A 27,787-nucleotide genomic window follows, 5' to 3' on the forward strand; every position below is an offset into this window, starting at 1 on the left:
CTGATATCAGGAACTGGGCTGAATTCCAAATGATTGAACAGGAAGAGCACCTCTAGTTTAGGAGGGAGGTAGCTCAGGACTTCTGCAACTTGCCTCAAACGAATGATGGGTCTTTTAGTATGATGTGACTTTCACATAAGAATTCCAGAAAAGTGTCTCCTGTAAAAATTCCTCAGTAGATGGCTATGCTCAGTATAGTATTAGCACTGCACTGTAGTTCATCCAAATGGAGAGAGCCCAGACCTCCCTCCCCATGCCTTAAAAGAAGACTTCTGGAGTTAAATGAGACGCTTTGAGAAGGTCTTTCGATTCTAGATTTTAAGCTGTAATTTCCTAGAAGGCAGGAACTTAACTGGCTTTGCTCAATGTGGTCAGGTGCTGGCTAAATCGCAATAAACAGAAATTCAATTCTGCTGATGTCCTGGATTTGAAAATAGAAAGAAAGGGGTTATTTTGAAAAGAAAAACAAAGCATGACGGCTGGGAAACGAAATCACCATTTAAAATATTCACGTGATGGCTAGGTTAAAGATGGCAGTGGGGTAAGGAGGATGGGAAGGCCAACAGAAGAGAAAAAAAGGAAAGAATGGGATGTTTCCCAAAAATGAGATGGGGAGTGAGGAGTGAGGAGTGTTACACATTCCCTCCCTTATAGTTGGCATGGTGGTTGATTTTGCTTAATTAAAAAAAAGTTTTTGTAATAAGAGAAATCTCTCTATTGGGAGTTGACTGATTGAAGAGAAAAGGAATCAACAAAACTTTAATAAAGGAGGGTAGACCTAGGACCCATCAACAGAACTCCTAAATCTGTTTTAGACAATCTCAGGCCTAGAGATGAGAGGTCCTAGGTTCAAATATGGCCTCCGACGCTTCCCAGCTGTGAGACCCTGGGCAAGTCACTTGACCCCCAATGCCCACTCTTACCACTCTTCTACCTAGGAGCCAATACATAGAAGTTGAGGGTTTAAAGAGAGAGACAGAGACAGAGAGAGAGAGAGAGAGAGAGTTTGTCTCCACTGAGTCTATTGGCTGTGCCCAGAGGGAGCAGTGTCCCATCTCATCACTTCCTTCCCTAGGTGGAGGTAATTGTCTTGGGTGATAAGGAGTCCATCTATCCTTTTTGCACAGGAAGAGCTTGTCTGGCCAGCTTGCCACTGGACCCCGTGGAGCAGGCCATCTCAAGTTCAAGATGTTTGGGTTCAACAATTGGAGGGTGAAGGCCTCTCAGTCCTTGTTTTTGAGGATCTGGTGACCTTTAACATAGGCACACTCGAGGGAAGAGGAAGAAACTGAGAATATGGCTTCCCTCCCACTGTTCTTATGGCCACCCTTGCAAAGATCATTAGTGTAAATCAGATTACCAAATTCTTTAGACTCAGTCTGAAGTTCAGTGGTGCAATGGATAGAATGATGGACCTGGGTTCAGGAAGACCTGAGTTCAAGAAAGAACACTGAACTGGGGTCAGGATGCTTGAGTTCTAGTTCCACTTCTAGTTCCTCTATGAACTCAGACAAAATTATTTAACCTCTCTTGACCTCAGTTTCTTATCTGTAAAAAGAGGGATTTGGACAAGAAGGTTTTGAGCAAAGAAGTCTCAAATTTAGTCATCTCTGTCTCTTTCCCTCTCTATGCCAATCTTGGGAAAGGGAAAATGGGGAGGAGGCTGTCAACATGGAGGAAAGTCAGCCTGACCCTGTTTACAGCGTACCTAGCTGGAGCATTTATACTCTGCCCTTTTAAAATATTCCAGTAAGTATCCTGAGAGTTGGTGCATCCCTCAGAGGCAGCAAGCTATTTTCCCTTGGATTTTTCTCATCATAAAACATGGCTTCTTAATGACATTTTAATATTCCAGTAATCCCAGAGCCCAACCTTTGAATGTACTAAGCTGAGTCGGTTATTTCCAGAAGAAGGAAGCGCTTGGCATATTTTCTGGGAGGTGACCTTTCACTGCATCTGCTCGGAGTTCTGTTGACTGGGCCAACTTGGACGATTATCTCTGCAGAGTAAGGCAACAATGGAAGTGCTTTAGCCAGTGACTGCCAGATTATCTTTTCCTCCTTCCAAAGCCAGAAGAGGATGAATTTTGGTGATACTTTCCCAGAATTTATTCTAGCCGATAGAGAGAATGAAAATGACAATCAAAACGATGAGATTTATTAAGTATCTACTATAAACCAGACACTGGGCTAAGTGCGAGGGATACAAAGATAGACCATAGACAGACAGACAACTCATGCTCTCATCAGGCTCACAATCTGATGGGCCAGATAGCACAAATAGAACTACATACACCCAAAGGATCAAGGGACAGAAAAACACTGGAAAGAATGAGTCTTCTTGCAGAAGACAGCATGTTTGGTGGCACTTGAAGGCAGTCACGGAATTTAAGAGATGAAGATGAGGTAGGGGAGAGAATTCCATACATGAGGAACAGCCAGAGAGAATGACACAGATGAAGCAAAGGAGTGTTTTGTTTGAAAAACAACAATAAACCAGTGCCATTGGATGGAAGAGTACATGGGGGAGAGATTTAAGGTAAAAGAAGATTGGAAATATAGAAAGGGACTCGGCCGTAAAGGGCTTTGAATGCCAAATAGAGGATTTTTATAGTTGTTTCTAGGGTGAAGATTAGTGAGAAAATGGGGATGGTGAAGGTGCCATTTTAGTTTTAAGTTTTCTGGGTCAAGAAATCTTTTTATATTATGGAAGAATAATTGAACTCTTTCATTCTCAGAGATTTTAACATTCTCAGAAATCCTAGCTAGAATTGTAAACTTGGGGGTATTTGAACAAGAAACTCTATTCTCAAGAGTCACATATAGCATTTGGGATGGAGATAGTCAATCAATATACTTAACAAAAGCCTACCGTGTTGCCAGGCACTCTTCTAAGCTCTGGAGATGAAAAGGAAGGTAAAAATAAGGCCCCAACTCTCAAATTCACTGTTTAATAGAGAGGATGATATGAAAATAATTATGTACAGACAAGCTGTACTGAGGACGAATAGGGTGAAATTAACAGAGGAAAGATACTAGAATTAAGGCAGATTAGGAAAAGTTATCTATAGAAGATGGGATTTTAGTTGAGATTTGATGGAAGCCAAAGAAATCAGATAACCCAAATCAAAAGGAAGGGCACTCCAGGCATGGGAGAGGGCCAGAAAAAAGCTCAGGTTCTGGAGATGGGGCATCTTGTGTCACTGGATCAGAGAGTATTTATCTAGGACAGTGATGGGCAAACTTAAAGAGGGGGCCTTAGTAAAGGAAATACTCCTCCGTCAGTCTGTTTCTAAGGCAACTCTTTCGAAGTTTCATTGTATTGTGTCCTACTCATTGTATTAGTCAGATTAGGAATAATGTCAAGCAGCCGGATAGAACATTTCAGGCTCCCCCCACCCCCATCCGGCCCGTGGGCAGTAGTTTGCCCATCACTGATCTAGAAGGAAGCTATGAAAAGACTGGAAAGACTAAGAAGGGGCCAGGTGATGAAGGGCTTTGAATGACAAATAGAAGATTTTATAATTGATCCTGGAGATGATATGGAGTTACTGTAATTTATTGAGGGAGGTGACATGGCCAGAACTGCATTTTAGGACAATTGCTTTGGTGGCTGAATAAAGCATGGATCAAAGTGAAGAGATCTGAAGCAGACCTCCAACACTGAAATAGTCCAGGCATTGGCAAACATATGAAGAAGGGAAGAATTTATGGCCAAACAAGAGATATAAGATGCAAAATGAATAATTTTTATTATATTAAATTAAAAAGCTTTTGTACAAAGAAAACCAATGTAATCAAAATTAGAATGGAAACAACAAACTGGGGGGAATGTTTATAACAAATTTCTCTGATAAAGTAAAAGTGATTTCTCAAATATATATAGGACTAAGTCAAATTTATAAGAATACAAGTCATTCCCCAATTGATAGATGGTCAAAGGATATGAATAAAGAATTTTCAAAGCTGTCAATAATCATATAAAAATGTTCCCTCTTGATTAGAAACATGCAAATCAAAACAATGCTGAGTTATTACCTTATACCTATCAGATTGGCCAATATGACAGTAAAGTTATAAATGTTGGAGGGGATGTGACAAAATTGGAAAACTAATGCATTGTTGGTGGACTTTTGAACTGATCCAACTATTCTGGAGGACAATTTGGAACTATGTTCTAAGGACCATAAAATTGAGCATACCCTTTGATCCTGTAATACCACTACTGGTTCTGTATCCCCAAAAGATCATTAAAAAGGAGGAAAGGATCTTCTTGTACAAAAAAAAATATTTATAGCAGCTCTTTTTGTGGTGGTAAAGAATTGGAAATTGGGGGAATATCATCAACTGAGGAATGGCTGAACAATTTATGGTATATGTTTGTGATGGAATACTATTGTGCTATAAGAAATGATAAGCAAGAAGATTTCACAAAAAGCTGGAAAGAATTACATGAATTGATGCAGAGGGAAATAAACAGAACCAAGAGAACATTGTGCACAGTAACAGCAATATTGTATGATGATCAACTGTGAAAACGTGGCTGCTCTCAGCAGTGCAATGATCTGGGACAATTCTGAAGAACTTCTGACAGAGAATGTTATTCACCTCCACAGGAAGATCTGTTGGAACAAAATGGATGTAGATCAAAGCATACTATCTTTCACATCAGTTTATTTGTGGTTTTATTTGGGAGTTTTGGTTTTGTATGAATGCACTTTTACAACAATGACCAATCTGAAAGTGTGTTTTGCATGATAATACATGTATGGCCCAGGTCAAATTGTTTACCATATCCGAGTAGGGGAAGGGAAAGAGGGGAGAGAGATGGTTTGGATCTTATAATTTTGGAAAACATGTTGAAAGTTATTATTATATGTAATTGGGAAAATAAAACATCTTTGAATGAGAAAAAAAATAGTCCAGGTATGAGGTAATAAGTATCTGTAACAGGCAAGGGGAATAATCAGAGGCAAAAAAGGGGCATGTTTGAGAAATGTCTTTCTAGGGGTCAGTTGTCATCACAAGGTCAACAAAAATGGCCAAGGCTCCAGGAACTTGTCCAAAGACTTGGAAATGGGAGACATCAACATATCTTGGCAACATATTTTGGTTAGGGATATAACATAAGCTAATTTGAAGAGGAAGAAGGCACCAAAAACTGGGGAGATCAAGAAAGACTTCTCAGAGGTAGACCTGAGCCTTGAAGAAACATGTGGCTATAAAAGAATAAAAGAAATATTAAAAAAGAAGAAGCATGTGACTTCTGAGTGGCTGGGATGAAGATGGAGGGCATTCCAGGAAGGGGAGACAGTCATGCAAAAGTAGAGACTGGGATTAAGAGTATCAAGCTTGGGGAATAATTAATAGTTCAATGTGGCTATGAAGTGGAGTTGGCTGGTAAGTCTTAGGGTAAGACTGGGGGGTATTTTGATTACGTGGCTGAGGGGGCTGTATATAATTTTAGAAGGAATGAGGAGTCAGTCAAGTTTAATGAATAAGGAACATGACCTTAGCAAACCTATGCAGAAGATTTTGTTGTTGACTGGGTAAAAGTTGGATTAGAAGTAATTATTCCAGGCTCAGCTAGGTGGCTCAATGGATTAAGAGTCAGGTCCAGAAACAGGAAGTTCTGGGTTCAAATCTGTCCTGAGACACTTCCTAGCTAGGTCACTACAGGCAAGTCTCTTAATCCCCATTGCCTAGCCTTTACCACTCTTCTGCCTTAGAACCAATATGCAGTATAGATTCTAAAATGGAAAGTAAGAGTTTAAAAAAAGAAGTATAATCCTAGTAGTCCAGATGAGAGCCAGGAGGGAATCATGTCATAATAGTCAATGCAGAAGAAAGTATTCAATCAAGAGATCAGTGATCAATAGTATTAAAGGCTTCAGAGCTTTTGAGGGATGAGCACTGAGAAGAAGCTATTGGACTTAGCACTTTTAACGCTCATTGGTAACAGGTTCTTTACTGGAGGTCTATGGATAGATTTAAGGGGGTTTGCCTTACTCAGTAAATATCACTGGCTCCCTACTACCTCTACCATCAAATGCAAATTCCTCTGTTTTTCATTTAAAGCCCATCACAACTGCTCCAACCTATCATTATGTCTTTAACACATTCTGTCTAGGCTCTAGCCAACAGGTCTCCTTGCTTTTCCTCACACTAGACATTCCATCCTCTAATCCAGGGGTTCCCAAACTTTTTTGGCCAACCGCCCCCTTTCCAGAAAAAAATTTACTTAGAGCCCCCTGGAAATTATTATTTTTAATTTTAATAGCAATTAGAGGAAAGATAAATGCACCTGTGGCCATCACCACCCGACTAGATTGCTGCAGCACCCAACAGGGGGCGGTGGCACCCACTTTGGGAATCACTGCTCTAATCCTTTGAAATGATTATCCTTCTTTCCTCAAGTGAACCTTTTCGTTCTTCCTTTCTTATAATGACAAAACTTGGCTCAAATGCCATCTCTGCTCAAAGGCTTTCCCTTTGCCATGCTGCTTGAGTCTCTCTCTAAAATTCTCTTTTCTTTATTAGGTGTAGAGTTTGAATATATTTGTATATGTAGATGTAGAGGTCTCTTGAAGGCAAAGATAGATTCATTTTTGTCTTTATTTTCCCAGTGCTTGACACATAGTAGGAGCTTAATAAACGCACATTGATTGAAGAGTGATGAATTATCAAAGGTATTGTCTCCTGTGGGATGCATGCATTTAGATCTGTGCTAGACTTTGTCTCTAAGGCCCTACTATAATGCAGACTAGAACATTTACCTGGGGTTCTCTTCTGACTCCAGAGATGGTATACTCCTTGGAGCGCAGTCATTTTCATATTTGTTTTCCATTCTTACTTCCATCTCCATCGTATTAAATTATAAACTTCTTGAGAACAAGAAAGGAATAAATTAGAGTTGTTTTTGTTTTTTGAATATCTCTACTGTCTAGCCTAGGAACCAATTATGAGTTTAATAAGTGTCTGTTAAATTAAACTGAATTGATTATCCCCAAATCTGGAGATAAACAATGCCTGGAAATGTGAAAACCTCTGCATAGATTATGGTTGACTCATCGGGTAGAGTTGGGACCCTGTTTCTCAGGAGCTCATGAATAAATAAGCCTCCAGCCCTCAAAGAACAAATGGTTAGATTCAGGATTTCTAATTAGAAAACTCACTATTTCATATTCCCTTGGCTTTCTCGCCAATACCAACCCATTGGCTGCTGCTTCTGTAGTGATGTGTGGGCCTTGGAGGGAGGAGGGAGGTAGGATTTAACAGGCAAATAAAGTCAGGTTCTTATGCAAATAGTGGAAAATAAATGATCTTATAAAATACCAGCTGGGCTGATGTCTCTGAGATGGGAATTAAAAATGCATGGAGAGCCAGGCTGGGACTTGTGCACTCTCTTTAAATGCTGGAAGGCCAGACATTCCTGAGGACACAGCTTAGGGTCTCGAAAGGCTGCATAAAGGAGTGATGGCCACATTCACAGGACAGCCAGCCTTTGTTTGAGATTGTGATTCTATCTGTGATGTGTGTGTGTGTGTGTGTGTTTGTGTGTGTGTGTGTGTGCAGTGTTGAAATGGAAAGGAGTAAATACAGTTCATGAAAGAAGAAACTGAGATGAACTCAGCCCCCGTAGAGTACTTTGAAGTTCCTTTGGCTCTAAGACTGAATTTGCCCTTGATCATTCTGCACAAAGATCTGCAAGTTAATAAAATAAATTACAATTTATTTTTTTCAGTTAACAGATATTCATCTTATCTCCTTCCCACTTTTCACACACACACACGCACACACACACACACACACACACTGAAAAAGAAAAAGAAAATCAAAACATTCATATGCAGAGTTAAGCAAAACAAATTCCTTGGTTGCAGGTTATACTGTCTGGAATCCACTTACTCTCACAGGTCAAAGGATTAGAGAAAACATAGAATCCCAGATCCCAGAATTCCCTCAGTAGACATGGAATCTGGCCATCATCAAAGATGGATCCCCGGAAATCTTACCCAACAAATGGCCTCCCTCCCAACTCTCCCACTCAAAGACCTTCAAGGAAGGAGAACCCCCTTTCTCTCCCTCCTCTTCAGTCAGTCCATTCCACTTTGAGACACCCTCCAGTTGTTAGAAAGTTTTTCCTGACTTCAATCCTAAATTTTATTCCTTGAAATTTTTACCCATTATTCTTAGTACTGTCTAGAAGTCACTAGAGATATCCTGTCTCCTATCTCCAAGTCTTTGAACAGGTTCCTGGAACCTACTTGACCATTCTTGTTGGCTTTGTGATGACAACTGACGCCTAGAAAGACAGCTTGATAGGATGGACAGGAGACTGGCTTCAGAGTAAGAATGCGTCAATCTTTTCTGTTACACCTATTGGTTGGGTGACTTTGGGCAAATAGATTAACCCCTCAATTGCCTCCCAGCAATACTCTAAAGCAGTCATTCCCAAACTTTTTTGGCCTACCGCCCCCTTTCCAGAAAAAAATATGACTTAGTGTTCTCTGGAAATTATGAAACTATTTATTGAACTCAGAATAGAATGTAATACAAAAAAAGTGTGACCATCACTGCTCTCCTGGATTGCTGCAGCACCCACCAGGGGGTGGTAGCGCCCACTTTGGGAATCACTGCTCTAAATGCATAAATTGCCGAGTGCTGACTGGTCTGCTTTGGTGGAGAAATGATTCAGAGCTTACACACTGTCTGGCAAGACAGATCTCATGCAGAATAGGTCTCATCACTCACCCTGAAATAGAGACATTAAAACCAAGTTCAGTGGAATTCTCTCTATTGGAGTTGAACTTACTGAACATGCTGGTCAGAACTGATTGAAATTGCCTATTTATTATTTATAGAAATTTTATTTCTTTCTCATATTTTTAACATTCTTCTTCAAAATAATGTGACATTATTATAGGACTGACAGGTTAGGAATAGACTCCTCTATAGAAGGACAAAGATAATTTAAAGTTGAGTTCATGAAAGAAAAAATAAAGGTATGTATATATATATATACATATATATTTGAATTATGTTAATGTAAGGAGAAATATGTGTACTAGTTTGGTGATGTATTTAAAGCATAGTGTAATTTTACATCATTTGGGCCATAGCCTCTGATGGGGTTTGGAGTAAGATTTTTTTAATTGAATAGAATATATTTCCAGGCATCTCAACTCCTCCTTTCCATCCCCACATCATAGAAGACATCATCCAGCAAACAGATGTGCATATATAGATGTGATGTTGGTGTTTCCATTTTTCAGTCATTTTCTGGAGGTGAACATTCACAAGCTATTCTTCAAAGTTTCAATCTGTAGCTGTATAGAATGTTCTCTTGGTTCAACTTGTTTCACTCTTTGTTATCTCATGTAGTTCTTTCCAAGTTTTTTTTTTTAATTACTCATCTTTTCTGACAGCGCAGTAGAATTCCATCACAATCACATACCACATTTTGTTTAGCCGTTCTCCAATTGATGGACATCTCCTCAACTTCTAGTTTTTGGCCACCACAAAGAAAGCTGCTATAAATATTTTGGAACATTTAGTTGCTTTTCCTTTTTCCCTGATCTCCTTAGGAAATAGACCCAGCAACTGTATTGCTGGATCTAAGGGTATATATAGATTTATATGTCTTTAGCTGTAATTCCAAATAGCTCTCCAACATGATTTTGCCAGTTCACAGTTCCACCACCAGTGTATTAGTGTCCCTACTTTTCCATACACCCTCCAATATTTGTCCCTTTGCCCTTTTGTCACTTTAGCTGATCTGATGGGTGTGAGATAATACCTCGTAATAGTTTTGGTTTGCATTTCCTTAGTCGGTAGCAATTTATCACATTTTTTTCATATACTTATATATGGCTTTTATTTCTACATCTGAAAACTATCTGTCGTAACTTTTGCCCATTTGTGAATTGGAGGGTGGCTCTTATTTTCACAAATTTGACGAGATTCTCTACATAATTTAGATATGAGACTTCTGTCTGAGATTGTCAGCATTTTTCTGCTTTCCTTCTAATCTTAGCAATATTTGTTTTATTTGTACAAAAGCTTTTCAATTTAATATGCTCAGAATTACCCATTTTACATCTCATAATTCTCTCTATTTCTTCTTTACCCATATATTACTCTCCTATTCATAAATCTGTTAGGTAATATGTTCCCTGTTCTTCTAATTTGCTTATGGTATCTCTTTTTTTTTTTTAAACCCTTGTACTTCTGTGTATTGTCTCATAGGTGGAAGATTGGTCAGGGTGGGCAATGGGGGTCAAGTGACTTGCCCAGGGTCACACAGCTGGGAAGTGGCTGAGGCCGGGTTTGAACCTAGGACCTCCTGTCTCTAGGCCTGGCTCTCAATCCACTGAGCTACCCAGCTGCCCCCCTGGTATCTCTTTTTGTGTCTAGATTATGTATCCATTTTGATCTTATCTTAGTGAATGGGGTAAGACATTAGTCTTGTCTAGTTCTGCCAAGCTACTTTCCAGTTCTAGCAAATTTTATCAAATAATGATTTCTTATCTCAATAGCCTAGACCCCAACTTTTGTCAAATGCTAGATTACTATAAACTATTTCTTGTATGTGTCTGTTCTGTTCCACTGATTATCTAACTTTCTTTTCTTAGCCACACTAGTAGATAGTTTTGAAACGTACTGCTTTATAATACAGTTTAAAATCCAGTATTCCCAGGCATCCTTCCTTTACTTTTTTTTCATCAATTCTTTTGATGTCCTCGAGCTTTTGTTCTTCCAAATGAATTTTGTTATTATATTATTATTATTCTAAATCAACAAAATAATTTATTGGTAATTTGATTGAGATGGCATTGAATAAGTAGGTTAGTTTAGGTAGTATTGGCATTTTAATTATCTTAACTCTGCCTGTTCATGAACAATTAATTAGTATTTCTTTAATTTTTAGATGTGACTTTATTTGGATAAAAAAATCCATATAGTTATGTCCATACAGTTCTTGGGTTTGTTTTGACAGATATACTCTCAGGTATTTTATTCTATCTATGGTTATTTTAAGTGGAGTATCTCTTTCTATCTCTTCCTACGGGACTTTGTTACTAATATATAATAATGCTGATGATTTGTGTGGATTTGTTTAATATCTTGCTACTTTATTAAAATTATTGATTGTTTCAACTTACTTTTTATTTGAATCTCTAGGATTTCCCACATATACCATCATATTATGATTAAAACTATCTTGAGACTGCTTTGGGAGTAAGAATACAAGTTTATTGATTACATCAGGCTTATTGGTTAGGCTAGCATCATAACCAGTAAAGTGATGCAGGGGGACAATACGTTCTGGCTAAGGTGGTCTAATAAATTGGTTTTTAGGAGCTCATTTTTCAGTCCTTCCCTTTATCATCCCAAGACATCTTTAATTGGTGATAGCTAATTAAGAGGTGGTCTATCAACCTCTCTACCTGTTCCCATTCCCATAAGTGGACATATATTGTAAGCCAGAAAAAAACCCTTTTTTTTCTTCATTTATTAACCAAATTATGTTTTTTTATTTTTAAAAAGAAGTTGGCATTTCTTGGAATTCCTAAGGACAAAGAAAATGCAAAAAGAAGAAGACTAGATGGTATCAGTGACCCAAATCCCAGACATAGAAATATACAGTAATTCTCCCTAATATATAGGAATTAATACAGAAAATGAAAAATAAATTCTCACAATATGCAAAAAGAGATAGTTTTATTACCTTTGTTCATTCTTATTCTTTCCATTTCTTTTTTTTAATTTTTTTTAAATTTTTAACCCTTGTACTTTGGTGTATTGTCTCATAGGTAGAAGATTGGTAAGGGTGGGCAATGGGGGTCAAGTGACTTGCCCAGGGTCACACAGCTGGGAAGTGGCTGAGGCCGGGTTTGATCCATTTCTTTTTCTTATTACTCTTACTAGCATTTTTAATACTATGTTCAATAGTACTAGTGATAATGGACCTCCTTGTTTTGCTCCTGATCTTATTGGGAAGGCTTCTAGCTTCTTTTTATTACAGATCATTCTTGCCTGTGGTTTTAGGTAAATACTTCGTATCATTGTGAGAAAAACTCCATTTATGCCTGTGCTTTCCCTTGTTTTTTAATGGGAATGAATGTGATATTTTATCAAAAATTATTTCTACATCTATTGATATAATCACATGGTTTTTAATATTTTTGTTATTAATATTACCAATTATATTGATACTTTTCCTTACATTAAAACATCTCTGAATTTTTGTCATAAATTCTGTTTGGTCACTATGTAATCTTTTTATGATGTATTGTTGTAGTGTCCTGGCTAGTATTTTATTTAGGATTTTTGCATCTGCATTCATTAATGACATTGGTCTAGAATTTTCTTTCTCTGCTTTCACTCTTTCTGGTTTGGGTATTAGCACCATGTTTGTTTCATAAAAGGAATTTGGTAAAACTCCTTCTTTACTTGTTATTTCGAATAATTTATTTAATACTGGGACCTATTGGTCTCTAAATGTTGGGGTAAATCCAACTGATTGGAGTAAGATTTCGGAGAGAGTTCTTTCCTAATCCTAGTATATTTCCTTACCCAGTAAAATCCAGGAGATAGCAATATCTGGGGGGGTCACCATCCTGGGTAAGGATTCAAACTAATAGACTCTAAATCTTTAGGACAGAATGTATTCAATTCAAGTGCTAAACATTCTTGAATCCAGGTCCCTTGACTACCAGGAAAACTCACCTCCATTTCCATTATCTTGTTTGAAAAATATTTCCCAGTGTTAAATTTTGCAGTCCCTGGGTAGCACGAGTTTTTTTTTTTAACCCTTACCTTCCGTCTTGGAGTCAATACTGTGTATTGGCTCCAAGGCAGAAGAGTGGTAAGGGTAGGCAATGGGGGTCAAGTGACTTGCCCAGGGTCACACAGATGGTAGCACGAGTTTTTGATGGAGTGCTTGGAATATGAAGTTGCATGATTTCATGGGGATACTGAAACAAAGAATCAGATCTCCCTTATATACTCATTGCCTAGGTGACCTTTCTGGGCTTACCTAAAATTCTTATAGTGGATGGAGAGCTAAACTTGGAGCTGGGAAGACCTGGGTTCACATCCTGCCTCAAAAATTCGATTGCCTGACTCTGGACAAATCATTTCATCTCATCCAACTTCAGATTCTTAGTAAAATGGAGATGATAACAGCTCTATCTCCCGGGGTGGCTGGGAGGACCTGATGTGATAATACAAAGTACTTTGCAAATATTAAAGTGCTTAAGTAAATGCTAGCTATTCGTGTTATTGTGCTGCCACCTAATTATGCTCCCATCCAAACCTTTTGTGGATGCTCACTTTATAATGGCTCATTTGAAAAGACCTCGTCCTCCTTTCTGTCCTGCCTGGCTCTCCCCAGGTTGCTCTTTCCTTGAATGTCGCCCATTTAAAAGCTGAGCTGGAATAGCTCAATCATTTCATGGATTAGTATTTCCCTGAAAGTCTGCCATCCCGCTGTGCTCATGGGATCTGAGCTCACATGCTCTCGGGCAGTCCCCATGGGATCCATTAAGGCCATCAGGGAGGCTCCCCCAGAATTCCAGAGCAGGAAGGGACTGCAGGGCCCCCCCGAGTTCAGTGTGTAGCAGAACAAGAAACTCTTCAAGAAGACACCCAAGCAGAGCTCACTGAGCCTTTAATTAAGAGCCGCCTCATCATAATTCAAATCTTTACAGTTTGGGAAAGATCAAATTGCCCATTTATTCATGCAGCAAGCATTTATTAGGCCATTGCTGTGTGCCACACACTGGGCCAGAGTCCAAGGTTCAAAACACAAAAAAGAAGGCAAAACACAACACAGATAAACCAGCCCTATCTTTAGGGAGTGCCTTCTACTATGGCTTGTCCTCAGATAAATAAATACAAAATATAGACAAAGTGATTTTGAGGGGAGGAAGGGCTGAGGAAGGGGATCAAGGAGGACCTCCTGTAGGAGGTGCCATGTGAGTTTTGCTAGGAAGTAAACTAGGAACTCCAAGAGGTGGAGATGAGAGAGGGAGGTCACTTCAATTGTGGGGCTCAGCCCGTATACAGGCAGAGAGAAGAGACGGAAAATCATGGATATACATGAGTGAATGATGAAAAGCACATATTAAGCACTTACTGTGCTCTAAGCAATGTAATAAGTGCTGAGAATATGCAGAGAAAAGCCAAATGGACCTGCCCTGAAGGAGCTTACATCCTAATCACAGCAGCAACATCTCTAGGGAAGTGTTCCTATGAGGGAGGATAGTAGGATGCTACATACCTAACCAGGCTGGTCCATGGCCAACAGACAGACTCCAAGGCCATGCCCAAAGCCCCTCCAGCTTCAGAAAACCACACACCGCCATTGGCATGGCATTCAAGGACCCAGGTTCATACAGATAACTTTGCCCCTTCCTCCTGGGGGAAATGACATCCCCTCATCACCTTCACTTTCCCCTCCTCGCTTCCATGCATTCCTCATTAAAACTGGGACAAAAGATAAAAGATACAGTCCTTCTGGGGCTGCTGTCCTTGCTTCGTAGGGCTCACCATGAACCAGAGAAATTGTAAATGAGAGAGCTCCTGCCGGCTTCTCCTTTGACAAGCTGTTGTCCTCTAGCTTGTCAGTGATCTATTAACTTGTCACACTGTGAGGCCTGCTCCAGAGCCCTGGGGATTGCCTCCGTCTCCAGAGCTCGGAGATGCGCCGCTAAAGGATTCTTTGATCCTAGGCTATTGCAGAGTTATAGCCGTATTAGTTATCGGTTAGCGAGCTCCCTATTATGCACCCATTAAGCCTCATCTCTTTGATAATTTATTTCCTTCCAAACTTCAAATGTTTCCAGAGATTTGGTTAACACATATCTTAAGCCCGAGTCCAATTTAATTTACCTCTGGGGGATTAAACCAATTTGACATTTGATATTTTGCTCCTAAATCTATTCTTCTCCTGCATGTATTTGGAAAGGGAGAAATTTCTGCAAATACCAAAAATAAGCGCCTAACTCCTGGGGCCACCACTTCTGCAACGGCCCATGTTTGCCAAGCAAATGGAAGTCTGCTTGCAGACTGGGTGCAGATGCGAGAGATAGATAGAGGGCAAAGGCTGAGCCATCTCTTTCTTCCTGAGAGAGGAGAAGGTAGACAGGTGGGAGCAGCTCAGGCTAGCTGTCTTCTGTTTTATGGATTGGTCCATTCCTTGCACCATCTTCATAGCTGTTAGAGCCATTCTTCTATCAGTCTTGTATGTCTTAGAGATTTGGACTTGTAGGTGGGTGGAGCAGGGGATGGGGAAGAGTCCAGAATTTCTTCTAGCTACCAGCCTTCAAGCTGTGCTCCATCTCAGCCCCTGGCCGTGAGGACCCGACTTTGACCTTGAGCTTTGGTCTTGGTCTGACTATTGAAAGGGGGGCAGAAAGCCCAGAGACAAGTTCGTGCTTGATGTAAGGGAAACAGTGTCTTAACTATGGGAACTGCTATTCTGCCTCCTCCATGGTGCCTCCATGCTGGCTCTTCCATGGTGATTCTCTGTCTCCTCTGCATAGTCACTCCATTCTGTCCTCCATCCATGGACACGCTGCACAGACCCTCACCCAATTCTGGATCTCTCCCTTTGTTCTTAGTTCACATTTTCTTCCCATTCCTCTGAATTGGTTATTTGAGTGACCCCCTGACTTTGTCTGAGCCTGGCTTTCTCCGGTGTTTCCTGGCCATTCACTCTCTCTCTATCTGACTCTGTTGATAGCTGTTAAAGTAATGGAAACTCAGGATTTATAGGCTAAAGGCTTTGATATCTGTGGTCCAGGCCTGTCACAACTTTAGTGAACTTGAGGAATTTATATCAAGTCCTAGAACCTCAGTTTCCTCATCTGTTAAGAGAAGGGTTTAGAATTAATAATCTCTAACATTCACCCAACCTCTACTATTCTGTGATTTTTGTAATTTTTCCATCGGGGATTAGGGCTGAGGGGACTTACAGGAGAGGGGAAATAGAGATCTAACCATCTTGCTTCCTGCCTCAAATATAAGCACAGTAATCCCACTTCTACAATGTGCGGAGGAAAGAAGGAGCTCTTAGTAAATAATCTCATTGTTTTCTGTGAAATATTACAGTTCTATAACAGTAGATTTCAACATTCCTGCTGTCACTGAGTCCATACCACTTTAGAACTTTATCAACAAAAGGACTAATCACATTTCCTCCCAGATTCTGAGCAATATGGAAGCAGGAAGGCATTTCTTACTAAGATTTTCTTTTTTTTTTTAAATAGAAAATGTATTTAACTAATTAATTTTGAATAGTTTTCCATGGTTATAAGATTCATCTTCTTTCCTCACCCTCCCTCAACCCCCCTCCCATAGCCAATGCACAATTTCACTGGGTTTTACATGTGTCATTGATCAAGATATATTTCCATATTATTAATATTTGAACTAGGGTGATTGTTTTGAGTCACTTTCCCCAATCTTATCCCCATCAACTCATGTGATCAAGCTGTTGTTTTTCTTCTGTGTTTCTACTCCCACAGTTCTTCCTCTGAATGTGGATAGTATTATTTCTCATAATTCCCTCAGAGTTGTCCTGGATCATTGCATTGCTGCTAGTACAGACGTCCATTACATTCTTTGTGCTACAATGTATCCATCTCTGTGTACAACATTCTCCTGGTTCTGCTCCTTTCACTCTGCATCACTTCCTGGAGGTCTTTCCAGTTCACATGGAATTCCTCCAGTTTGTTATTCCTTTGAGCATAATAGTATTCCATCACCAACAGATACAATTTGTTCAGCCATTCCCCAATTGAAGGACATAACAGCATTTTCCAATTTTTTGCCACCACAAAGTGTGCAGCTATAAATATTTTTGTACAAGTCTTTTCCCCTATGATCTCTTTGGGGTACAAACCCAGCAGTGGTATGACTGGATCAAAACACAGACAGTCTTTTATTTATTTTTTAATACTATCTCTTAATTGATTAATTAATTTAGAAGAGTTTTCCATGGTTACAGGACTCATGTTCTATCCCTCCCCTCCTACCACCCCCTCCCATAACCGATGCACAATTCCACTGAGTTTTACATGTCAGACAGTCTTTTAAAGCCCTTTCAGCATAGTTCCAAATTGCCATCCAGAATGGTTGGATCAATTCACAACTCTACCAGCAATGCATTAATGTCCCAATTTTGCCACATCCCCTCCAACATTTTCTACTTTCCTTTGCTGTCATTTTAACCAATCTGCTAAGTGTGAGGTGGTACCTGAGTGTTGTTTTGATTTGCATTTCTCAAATTATAAGAGATTTAGAATACCTTTTCATGTTCTTATTAATAGTTTTGATTTCTTTATCTGAAAATTGCCTATTCATGTCCCTTACCCATTTATCAATTGGAGAATGGCTAGATTTTTTATACAATTATAAATATAAATAAATATAAATTTGAATAATTAGAACTTTGTCAGAGGTTTTTGTTATAAATTTTTTTCCCAATTTGTTGTTTCCCTTTTAATTTTGGTTGCATTCATTTTGTTTTTACAAAAACTTTTCAATTTAATTTAATCAAAATTATTTATTTTAAATTTTGTAATTTTTTTCTGACACTTGCTTGGTCTTAAAATCTTTCATTTCCTAAAGATCTGACAAGTGTATCATTCTGTGTTCATCTAATTTACTTATAGTTTTCTTCTTTATATTTAATTCATTCACCCATTCTGAGTTTATACTGGTGTACAGTGTGAGATGTTGATCTAAACCTAATCTCTCCCATACTGTTTTCCAATTTTCCCAGAAGTTTTTGTCAAAGATTTTTGTTCCAAAAGCTGAACTCTTTGGGTTTATCATAGACTGTCTTATTGAGGTCACTTACCCCAAGACTATTCCACTGATCCTCCCTTCTGTCTCTTAGCCAGTACCATATTGTTTTGATGACCACTGCTTTATAGTACAGTTTAAGATCTGGTACTGCTAGGCCACTTTCCTTCACATTTTTTTTTCATTATTTCCCTTGATATTCTTGATCTTTTGGTCTTCCAAATGAACTTTATTATAGTTTTTTCTAATTCAGTAAAAAAGTTTCTTGGTAGTTTGATAGTTATGACACTAAATAAATTAATTAATTTGAGTAGGATTGTCATTTTTATTATGTTAGCTTGTCCTACCCATGAGCATGTTTTTCCAGTTGTTTAGATATAGTTTTGATTGTGTGGAAAGCGTTTTGCAGTTGTGTTTGTATAATTCCTGTGTTTGTCTTGGCAGATAGATTCCTAATTATTTTATATTGTCTAGGGCAGTGATTCCCAAAGTGGGTGCCACCGCCCCCTGGTGGGTGCTGCAGCGATCCAGGGGAGTAGTGATGGCCACAGATGCATTTATCTTTCCTATGAATTGCTATTAAAATTTAAAAAAAAATTAGTTTCCAGGGGCTAAGTAAAATTTTTTCTGGAAAGGGGGTGGTAGGCCAAAAAAGTTTGGGAACCACTGGTCTAGGGTAATTTTAAATAGAATATCTCTTTCTAACTCTTGCAGTTGAGATGTGTTGGAGATATATAGTAATGCTGATGATTTATATGGATTTATTTTGCATCCCACTACTTTGCTAAAGTTGTTGATTATTTCCACTAGCTTTTTAGTTGATTCCCTAGGATTCTTTAGGTAGACCATCATATCATCTGCAAAGAGTGATAGCTTGGTCTCCTCATTGCCTATTTCAATACCTTCAATTTCTTTTTCTTCTCTAATTGCTACTGCCAGTGTTTCTAGTACAATGCTAAATAATAGAGGTGATAATGGGCATCCTTGTTTCACTCCTGATTTTATTGGGAATTGTTCTAATTTATCCCTGTTGCAAATGATGCTTGCTAATGGTTTTAGATATATACTGTTTATTATTTTTTGGAAAGGCCCTTCTATTCCTAGTGTTTTCAATAGAAATGGGAGTTGTATTTTGTCAAAGGCTTTTTCCTACATCTATTGAGATAATCATGTGATTTCTGTTGGTTTGCTTGTTGATATGGTCAATTATATGGATGGATGATTTTCCTAATATTGAACCATCCTTGCATTCCTGGTATAATTCCCACCTGATTATAATGAATAATCCTCATGATCACTTGCTAGAGTCTTTTTTGCTAGTATTCTATTTCAGAATCTTGCATCTATGTTCATTAAGGAGACTAGTCTGTAGTTTTCTTTCTCTGTTTTTGACCTGCCTGGCTTTGGAATCAGTACCATATTAGTGTCATACAAGGAATTTGGTAGAACTCCTTTGCTTATTATGTCAAATAGTTTGTATAGTATTGGGATTAAGTGTTCTTTGAATGTTTGATAGAATTCACTTGTGAATCCATCAGGCCCTGGAGATTTTTTCTTCAGGAGTTCTTTTTTCTTCAAGAGTTCAATTTCTTTTTCTGATATAGGATTATTTAAGTATTCTATTTCTTCTACTGTTAATATAGGCAATTTATATTTTTGTAAATATTCATCCATATCACCCAGATTGCCATATTTATTGCCATATAATTGGGCAAAATAGTATTTAATGATTGCCTTAATTTCCTCTTCATTAGAGGTGAAGTATCCCTTGTCATCTTTGATACTGTTAATTTGTTTTTCTTCTTTTCTTTTATTAGATTAAGCAGTACTTTATCTATTTTATTCGTTTTTCAAAGTACCAGCTTTTGGTCTTATTTATTAATTCAATAGTTCTTTTACTTTTGGTTTTATTAATTTCTCCTTTAATTTTTTAGGATTTCTAATTTAATTTTCATCTGAGGATTTTTTTTAAAATTTTAAATTCTTAACTTCTGTGTATTGACTTATAGGTGGAAGATTGGTAAGGGTGGGCAATGGGGGTCAAGTGACTTGCCCAGGGTCACACAGCTGGGAAGTGTCTGAGGCCGGATTTGAACCTAGGACCTCCTGTCTCTAGGCCTGGCTCTCAATCCACTGAGCTACCCAGCTGCCCCCCATCTGGGGATTTTTAATTAGTTTGCTTTCTAGCTTTTTGATTTGCATGCCCAATTAATTGACCTCTGCCCCCCCCCTAATTTGTTGATATATGCACTCAATGATATAAATATCCCCCTGAGTATTGAGTTGGCTGCATCCCAAAGATTTTGGTAGGATGTCTCATCATTGTCATTCTCTTCTACGAAATTATTGTTTCTTTTTTTTTAATTTTAAACATTTACTAATATTTATATTTTAGAAAAGTTAAAATGGTTACATGATTCATGCTCCTACTTTCCCCTTCACCCCCCGACCTCCCCACTCCCCTGGCCAATATGCATTTCCACTGGTTTTAACATGTGTCATTAATCAAGACCTATTTCCAAATTGTTGATAGTTGCATTGGTGTGGTACTTTCGATCCCCAATCATGTCCTCAGCAACCCATGTATTCAAGCAGTTGATTTTCTTCTGTGTTTCCTCTCCTGCTGTTCTTCCTCTGAATGTGGGTAGCGTTCTTTTCCATAGATCCCTCAGAATTGCCCTGGGTCATTGCATTGCTGCTAGTACAGAAGTCCATTACATTCTATTTTACCACAATATATCAGTCTCTGTGTACAATGTTCTTCTGGCTCTGCTCCTTTCACTCTGCATCAGTTCCTGGAGGTCTTTCCAATTCACATGGAATTCCTCCAGTTTATTATTCCTTTTAGCACAGTAGTATTCCATCACCAACATATACCACAATTTTTGTTCAGCCATTCCCCAATTGAAGGGCATACCCTCCTTTTCCAGTTTTTTGCTACCACAAAAAGTGCGGCTATGAATATTTTCGTGGAAGTCTGTTTATCTATGATCTCTTTGGGGTACAATCCCAAAAATGGTATGGCTGGATCAAAGGGCAGGCATTCTTTTATAACCCTATGAGCATAGTTCCAAATTGCCATCCAGAATGGTTGGATCAGTTCACAGCTCCACCAGCAATGCATTAATGGCCCAATTTTGCCACATCCCCTCCAACATTCATTACTCTCCCCTTCTTTCATTTTAGCCAATCTGCTAGGTGTGAGGTGATACCTCAGAGTTGTTTTGATTTGCATTTCTCTAATTATTAGAGATTTAGAACACTTTCTCATGTGCTTATTGATAGTTTTGATTTCTTTACCTGAAAATTGCCAATTCATGTCTCTTGCCCATTTATCAATTGGGGAATGGCTTGATTTTTTATGCAATTGATTTAACTCCTTGTATATTTGAGTAATTAGGCCCTTGTCAGAGTTTTTTGTTATAAAGACTTTTCCCAATTTGTTGTTTCCCTTCTGATCTTGGCTACATTGTTTTGGTTTGTACAAAAGCTTTTTAGTTTTATATAATCAAAATAATTTATTTTAACATTTTGTAATTTTCTCTAACCCTTGCTTGGTTTTAAAATCTTTCCTTTCCCAGAGATCTGACAAGTATACTATTCTGTGTTCACTTAATTTATTTATAGTTTCCTTCTTTATATTCAAGTCATTCACCCATTCTGAATTTACCTTGGTGTAGGGTGTGAGATGTTGATCTAAACCTAATCTCTCCCATATTGTTTTCCAAATTTCCCAGCAGTTTTTGTCAAATAGGGGATTTATGTCCCAAAAGTTGGGCTCTTTGGGTTTGTCATACACTGTCTTGCTGACATCATTAACCCCGAGTCTATTCCACTGATCCTCCCTTCTATCTCTTAGCCAGTACCATATTGATTCACATTTTTTTTCATTATTTCCCTTGATATTCTTGATCTTTTGTTATTCCAAATGAACTTTGTTATAGTTTTTCCTAATTCAGTGAAAAAGTTTTTTGGTAGTTTGATAGGTATGACGCTAAATAGGTAAATTAATTTGGGTAGAATGGTCATTTTTATTATGTTAGCTCGACCTACCCATGAGCAATCAATGTTTTTCCAATTGTTTAGATCTAGTTTTATTTGTTTGGAAAGTGTTTTGTAGTTGTTTTTGTATAATTGCTGTGTTTGTTTTGGTAGATAGATTCCTAAGTATTTTATATTGTCTAGGGTGATTTTTATTAATTGTTTCTATGATGTGTTCTTTAACCGATTTTGGAGAATTATATTATTTAATTTCCAATTAATTTTTGGTTTGCCTCTCCATGTACCTTTGCTAATTATTATTTTTATTGCATTATGGTCTGAAAAGGTTGCATTTATTATTTCTTCTTTTTTGCATTTGTTTGCCATGTTTTTATGCCCTAGTACATAGTAGATCTTTGTTAATGTACCATGTGCTGCTGAAAAGAAGGTGTATTCCTTTTTGTTCCTATTTATTTTTCTCCACATATCTATTAACTCTAATTCTTCTAAGATTTCATTCACATCTCTTCCTTATTTATTTTTTTGGTTTGATTTATCTAGATCTGATAGAGGAAGGTTCAGGTCTTCCACTAGTATAGTTTTATTATCTATTTCCTCCTTGATCTCTGCCAGTTTCTCCTTTAGAAATTTGGATGCTATACCATTTGGTGCATACATGTTGAGTACTGATATTTCCTCATTGTCTATACTGCCTTTTATCAGGATGTAATTACTTTCCCTATCTCTTTTAACTAGATCTATTTTTACTTTGGATTTGTCAGATTTCATGATTGCAGATCCTGCCTTCTTTTTCTCAGTTGATGCCCAATAGATTTTTTTCCAGCCTTTTACCTTTACCCTGTGTGTGTCTACCTGCCTGATTGTGTTTCTTGTAGACAACATATGTTAGGATTTTGGTTTCTAATCCACTCTGCTATTTGCTTCCATTTTATGGGTGAGTTCATTCCATTCACATTCAGAGTTATTATTATCACTGGTGTATTCCCCAACATTTTGATTTCCTCTCCTTGTCCTGCCCTTTCTTCTTTCACTCTTTCCTTCTACACCAGCGTTTTGTTTTTAAACAGTCCTCCAGTCCCCATCCTTATTTTACTTCCCTTTCTCCCCACTCCCTTCTTATTCCTCTCTTATTTTTCTTTAGAGTCTTTTTAAGCTACCTCCCACACTCTCTTCCCTAGTATTGCTTCCCTCCTCACCTCAGGCCATTTGTTACCCTTCTACTTCTCTATAGGGCACAAATCAATTCTCTGCCCCAGTGGATCTGATTGTTCTTCCCTCTTTGAGTCAATTTCAATGCATGTAAGAATAAAGTTTTTCCTGTCTCAACCTCTTTACCCTTCCAGCATATTTGTCTTCTTCCTCAGTCCCACTATGCACTTCTTTATGAAATATAAATTTACCCCATTTTGCCTCTTTTCCCATGTCTCTTAATATTATGCTCTTTTTACCTCTAGTTTTATATATATATATATATATACATACATATATATCTTGACACTTCGTCCTATACAGTTTATCACTGTTCCCTCTAAGTATACTTCTTCTAGCTACCCTGTTGATAAGAACAATTTTTAAGAATTACCAGTATCAACTTTTCGTATAGGAATACAAATCACTTGAAATTATTGGATCCCTTAAAAAAGTTTTGTCTTTTTTTTTTCCACCTCTCTTAATTACCTTTTGGTAATTCTTTTTAGTTCTGTGTTTGGACATCAAATTTTCTGTTTAAATCCAGTCCTTTCTTTATGAGTGCTAGGAAGTCTTCTATTTTATTAAATGCCTATGCTTTCCCCTACAAGAATATAGTCAAGAATATTGCTGGCTAGTTGATTCTTGGTTGTAGACCCAGTTCCTTTGCTTTCTGGAATATCATATTCCATATGGTCCTTCAGTGTAGATGCAGCCAGATCCTGTGTTATCCTAGCTGTGGTTCTATGGTATCTGAATGACTTCTTCTTAGCAGCATGTAATATTTCTCCTTGTTCTGGTAGTTCTTGAATTTGGCTATAATATTCCTGGCATTGTCAATTGGGAATTAAATATAGGAGATGATTTGTGGATTCTTTCAATCTCCACTTTTCCTTCTTGTTTGAGAATATCAGGGCAGTTTTCTTGGATAATTTCCTGTAGGATGATGTTCAGGCTTTTCCTTTTGTCATGATCTTCCTGTAGTCCAAAAATTTTTTAATTGTCTCTTCTTGGTCTGTTTTCCAGATCTGAGGTTTTTTCAATGAGGTGTTTCAAATTTTCTTCAAATTTTTCATTCTTTTGATTTTGTTTTATAGATACTTGCTGCCTTGTGAAGTAATTTGGTTCTAGTTGTTGAATCCTAAGTTTTAAAGAGTGAATTTCATCCCTGGCTTTTTAGTCATCCTTCTGGTCTGATTTTGGTCATCCTTCTGGTCTGATTTTCTTTGTAGGTCATCTTTCACCTTCTTTGCCTTGTTTTCAAGCTGGACAATTTTGGCTTTCAAGACACTATTTTCTTATTTTAGTTTATGTGTTTTTTTCTGAATTGTCGTCTACCTCTCTTAATTACTTTTTAGGTTCTTGAATTAATTGAATTTCGAGTTCTTTAGTTAATTGAATTTTGAGTTCTTCCAAAGCCAGTGTCCAATTCACTGGGGTTTCTATGTTTTTTCTTGGTGTTCCTTGGTCCTCCTCTGTTCTATTTGCTCTTTATTCATTACCTGGATAATTGTAATTTCTGTTGATTGTAATTTCTTTTTTCTTTTTCTGTTGTTTACTCATATTTTTTCCCTTCTTTTCCTCCTGCAATTGGCTATAAGCTTGCTCCTTTGATTATTTGCTGTATCTGTGGGTTTGAGCTATTCTGTCCGGAAGGAGCATCTATTCTGCCCTGCTGATTGATTTTAACGGGCCCTGAGGTCAGATCTTCCCCAGCTGGAAGAATTCAGTGCAGTCAGTGAGGGAGGGGTGTTGGAGCTTCCCTGCCCTCTGAAGACTTCTTATCTGCCCTATTGATAATATTAAGCCTGGGAGGAGTTGATCTGCAGAGCTGGATGTTCCCTGAGACCAAAACCTTGATAAAGGCAGGGAGGGGGGGCAAGATAGAATTTTTTGGCTGCAAGTAGGCTGCCCTCTCTGCATTTCTCCCCCAGCTGCCTCCCTACCACCTGTCTTCAATGCCCTGAGCCTGGCACAGTTGTGCCAGCAAGGCACTCCCTCCGGACTAGTGCCCTTGCCTGCCCAGAGATTCCAGGAACTGCTGGGACTCAGCACAGTAGGTAGAGGAGGGGTCCTGGGATCTTCCTTCTTCCTTTCCCTCAAATCCAACATTTCAAGAATTCAGGATTTTCTTGCTATACCTTTTAAGTAGAATCCAGCAGTAGGATCCCCCCAGCTCTGTCCTGTTGTTAGATTTGGTTTTCTGTCCCCTTGAATCACTTTGTTTTTTATTGGTGTGGAAGGATTTTCAGAGGTCTGGAGTTTTGCTGCATCTAAGCTGCCATCTTCCCCCCTAAGATTTTCTTTTAAAAATCCATTGTAATTCCTTCTTGACTCAAGTGAATAATGACCCTGCCCCACTCAATTCATTCCACTTCCAGGCAACTCAACTGGATGGTGCCATTGTGAAACCTGATGATTCAGCAGAAGAGAGTTGAGCATTGCTTAGTCACTGATCCTCTTTGTTTGACTATTGGTCAGCTCATGCATCTGCCTTCACAAGAATCTGCCTCTTAGAGGTTAGGGATTTGTGCTCATGGTGGAAATAAGAGCTCCAGATATCTCTTAAGTTCATCAGTTATCCCTAGTGACCACATATCACAAATTTAACCCTTCAGAATAGCAAGTAATTCATTCCTTGTCTTTCTATTCTCAGCACCTCACAGGTTTTCCTCCATTATAGGAGGCAAGGGAAAAGAAAAACCAACTAGGGATGCCAAAAGCATAAACCATCATGCCTAGAGTCAGGGAGACCTGAGTTCAAAGTCAGTCTCAGACAATCACTAGCTCTTGGGCAAGACAACTCCTGTTTGTCTCATCTATAAAACCTGGATGCTAATAGCACCAATCTCTCAGAATTATGAGGATCAAATGAGATCATAATTGTAAAGCGCTAAGCAGAATATCTGGCGTGTAGCAGAGTCTCTCTGTCTATTATCTAGTATTATTAAGGACCCACTGTGTACCAGGCATTTTGCTAAGTGCTTTACAAAATTACATCATTTTATTTTGAGGTGCTGCACAAATAATTGGTGACTGATTGGTTGGTTGCTTGATTTCATGGAATTAATGTTCTTGGATTCACTGTATTATAAAGATGGCCCGGAGAATATCATTTGGTATTTTAATGATGGCTTTTACAATCTCTCCATTTTTCCACCCTCAACAACTACACCCTTGTACACATTAATTGTCAAGGGCTGACAATTTCAATGGGCCTCCCAGGATGCATTTCCTTTTTTCTCCATCACTTGGAAAATATCCTTTGGTGCCCATCTATGTAGAAAGTCATCTTGTATTTATTGCAACCCACTTTAGCTTATCTTAAAGCGATTAACTAGTCTATATTCTAGGCTTACTGTTGGGTCAGATAGCAGATTCCATCTGGGATTCCAGAACTTAATACATTTTACTCTTTCTCTTCCTGCCTTTTTTCATTTCTAGACATTCTTGGGGAGATTATAGCTCTCTAAATTCACTCTGACCCACTCAATTTCTAGTGATTGTTGTTTTAATCTACTCTTTTTACTCTTTCCCTGAGCTCAGCCTTAAATTGGTATATAATGGTCTACAGAAGGATGCTATTAGAAGGTGGGCAGTGGGGAGGACTTACAAGAAGAAAAATACATTTACTTAAGGAAGTCTTTATGCCATTGCTCACCCAAAGCACAGTTGGTGTGACAGATGACTGCAGCTCACCTCTGTCCTTCTATTTCTTTGCATCTCTCCATTTTTCTCTCCTTCCTCCCTCTCTCTGTCACATTTTTTGTTAAAATCTGCACTCCTTTTAAAATACATGTGATTTGAGAGAGGTTTATTTGAAGATTGACTTCCCATGTTGTCTATTTACTGAGTCAATATTTTGCATGTACTTATCTGTGTAATATTATTTCCTCTCTTAGACTGTAAGCTCCTCGAGGGCAGGGACTATTCATTTTTGGCTTTATATTCCCAGAACTCAGCACACTATCTGACACAGAATCATCACTTAACAAATGTGGCTTGAGTCAAAGCCAATTATTAAGGTGATAATTGTGAGCAAACTGTTAATGGGCCTGCGTTCCTTCATTGGGAGGCGCTTATTCATTTCCACCTTAGCGCACTGGATTTCTGATTTTGCTGTTCTTTTAGCCTTGGATTTATGAGCTACCTGGGAGAAGTTCCATTACCACTAAGAAAATGTCACCGATTCAAGTTTTATTGATTTTTGGCTCGGCCCATGAATAATTTATCCTCACACACTCGGTGGTCGTCTCATGGTCTTCTGAAGACAGATGGGTTTTTTTTAGAGCTACCTTTGACTTGGAATCTCAAGGCAGAATAATTTAGGAGCAACTGGCTCTGTAATGCTTCAACTCAGTTTGAGAAGGAAGGGGGAAGTGTCAGAGGTGGAGAGTGAAAGGGAAGCATAGAGGAAGAGATGGAATGTCATGTAATAACAAAGTTCTTCAGGGAACAGCTAGCAAGTCAGTTAGAAGAAAATGGAGAGTGTGCTAGGAGAAGCAATAGGAAATGAGCCTGGAGAAGGAGAGAGGAATCACACTCTGCAGGGTATTCAATGCTGGCCAGAGGAATCGACAGATTATTCTAAAAGAAGTAGCAAAAATGCAAGGTTTGGGAGGAAGTCATGAAACAGGATCATAGATATGATCATAGCTCGCATACAGCAGAGACCTGTTCCTATCCTCCCTCCCCCTCCCCTCTCTCTCTCTCTCTTGCTTTCTCCCTCTCTTTCTCTCTCTCACTTTCTCCCCCCCCTCTCTCGATCTCTCTCTCTCTCT

General features: G+C 38.4%; 1 protein-coding gene across 1 annotated transcript in view; it reads left to right on the forward strand.

The window, feature by feature from the left end:
• AMPH (amphiphysin) overlaps positions 1 to 27,787 on the forward strand; it is a 96,823-nt gene that overhangs the window by 1,976 nt on the left and 67,060 nt on the right. The gene's annotated exons all lie outside the window — the stretch shown is intronic.

This window comes from Gracilinanus agilis, chromosome 1, assembly GCF_016433145.1.
Source record: "Gracilinanus agilis isolate LMUSP501 chromosome 1, AgileGrace, whole genome shotgun sequence".
NCBI classification, from domain to species: Eukaryota; Metazoa; Chordata; class Mammalia; order Didelphimorphia; family Didelphidae; genus Gracilinanus; species Gracilinanus agilis.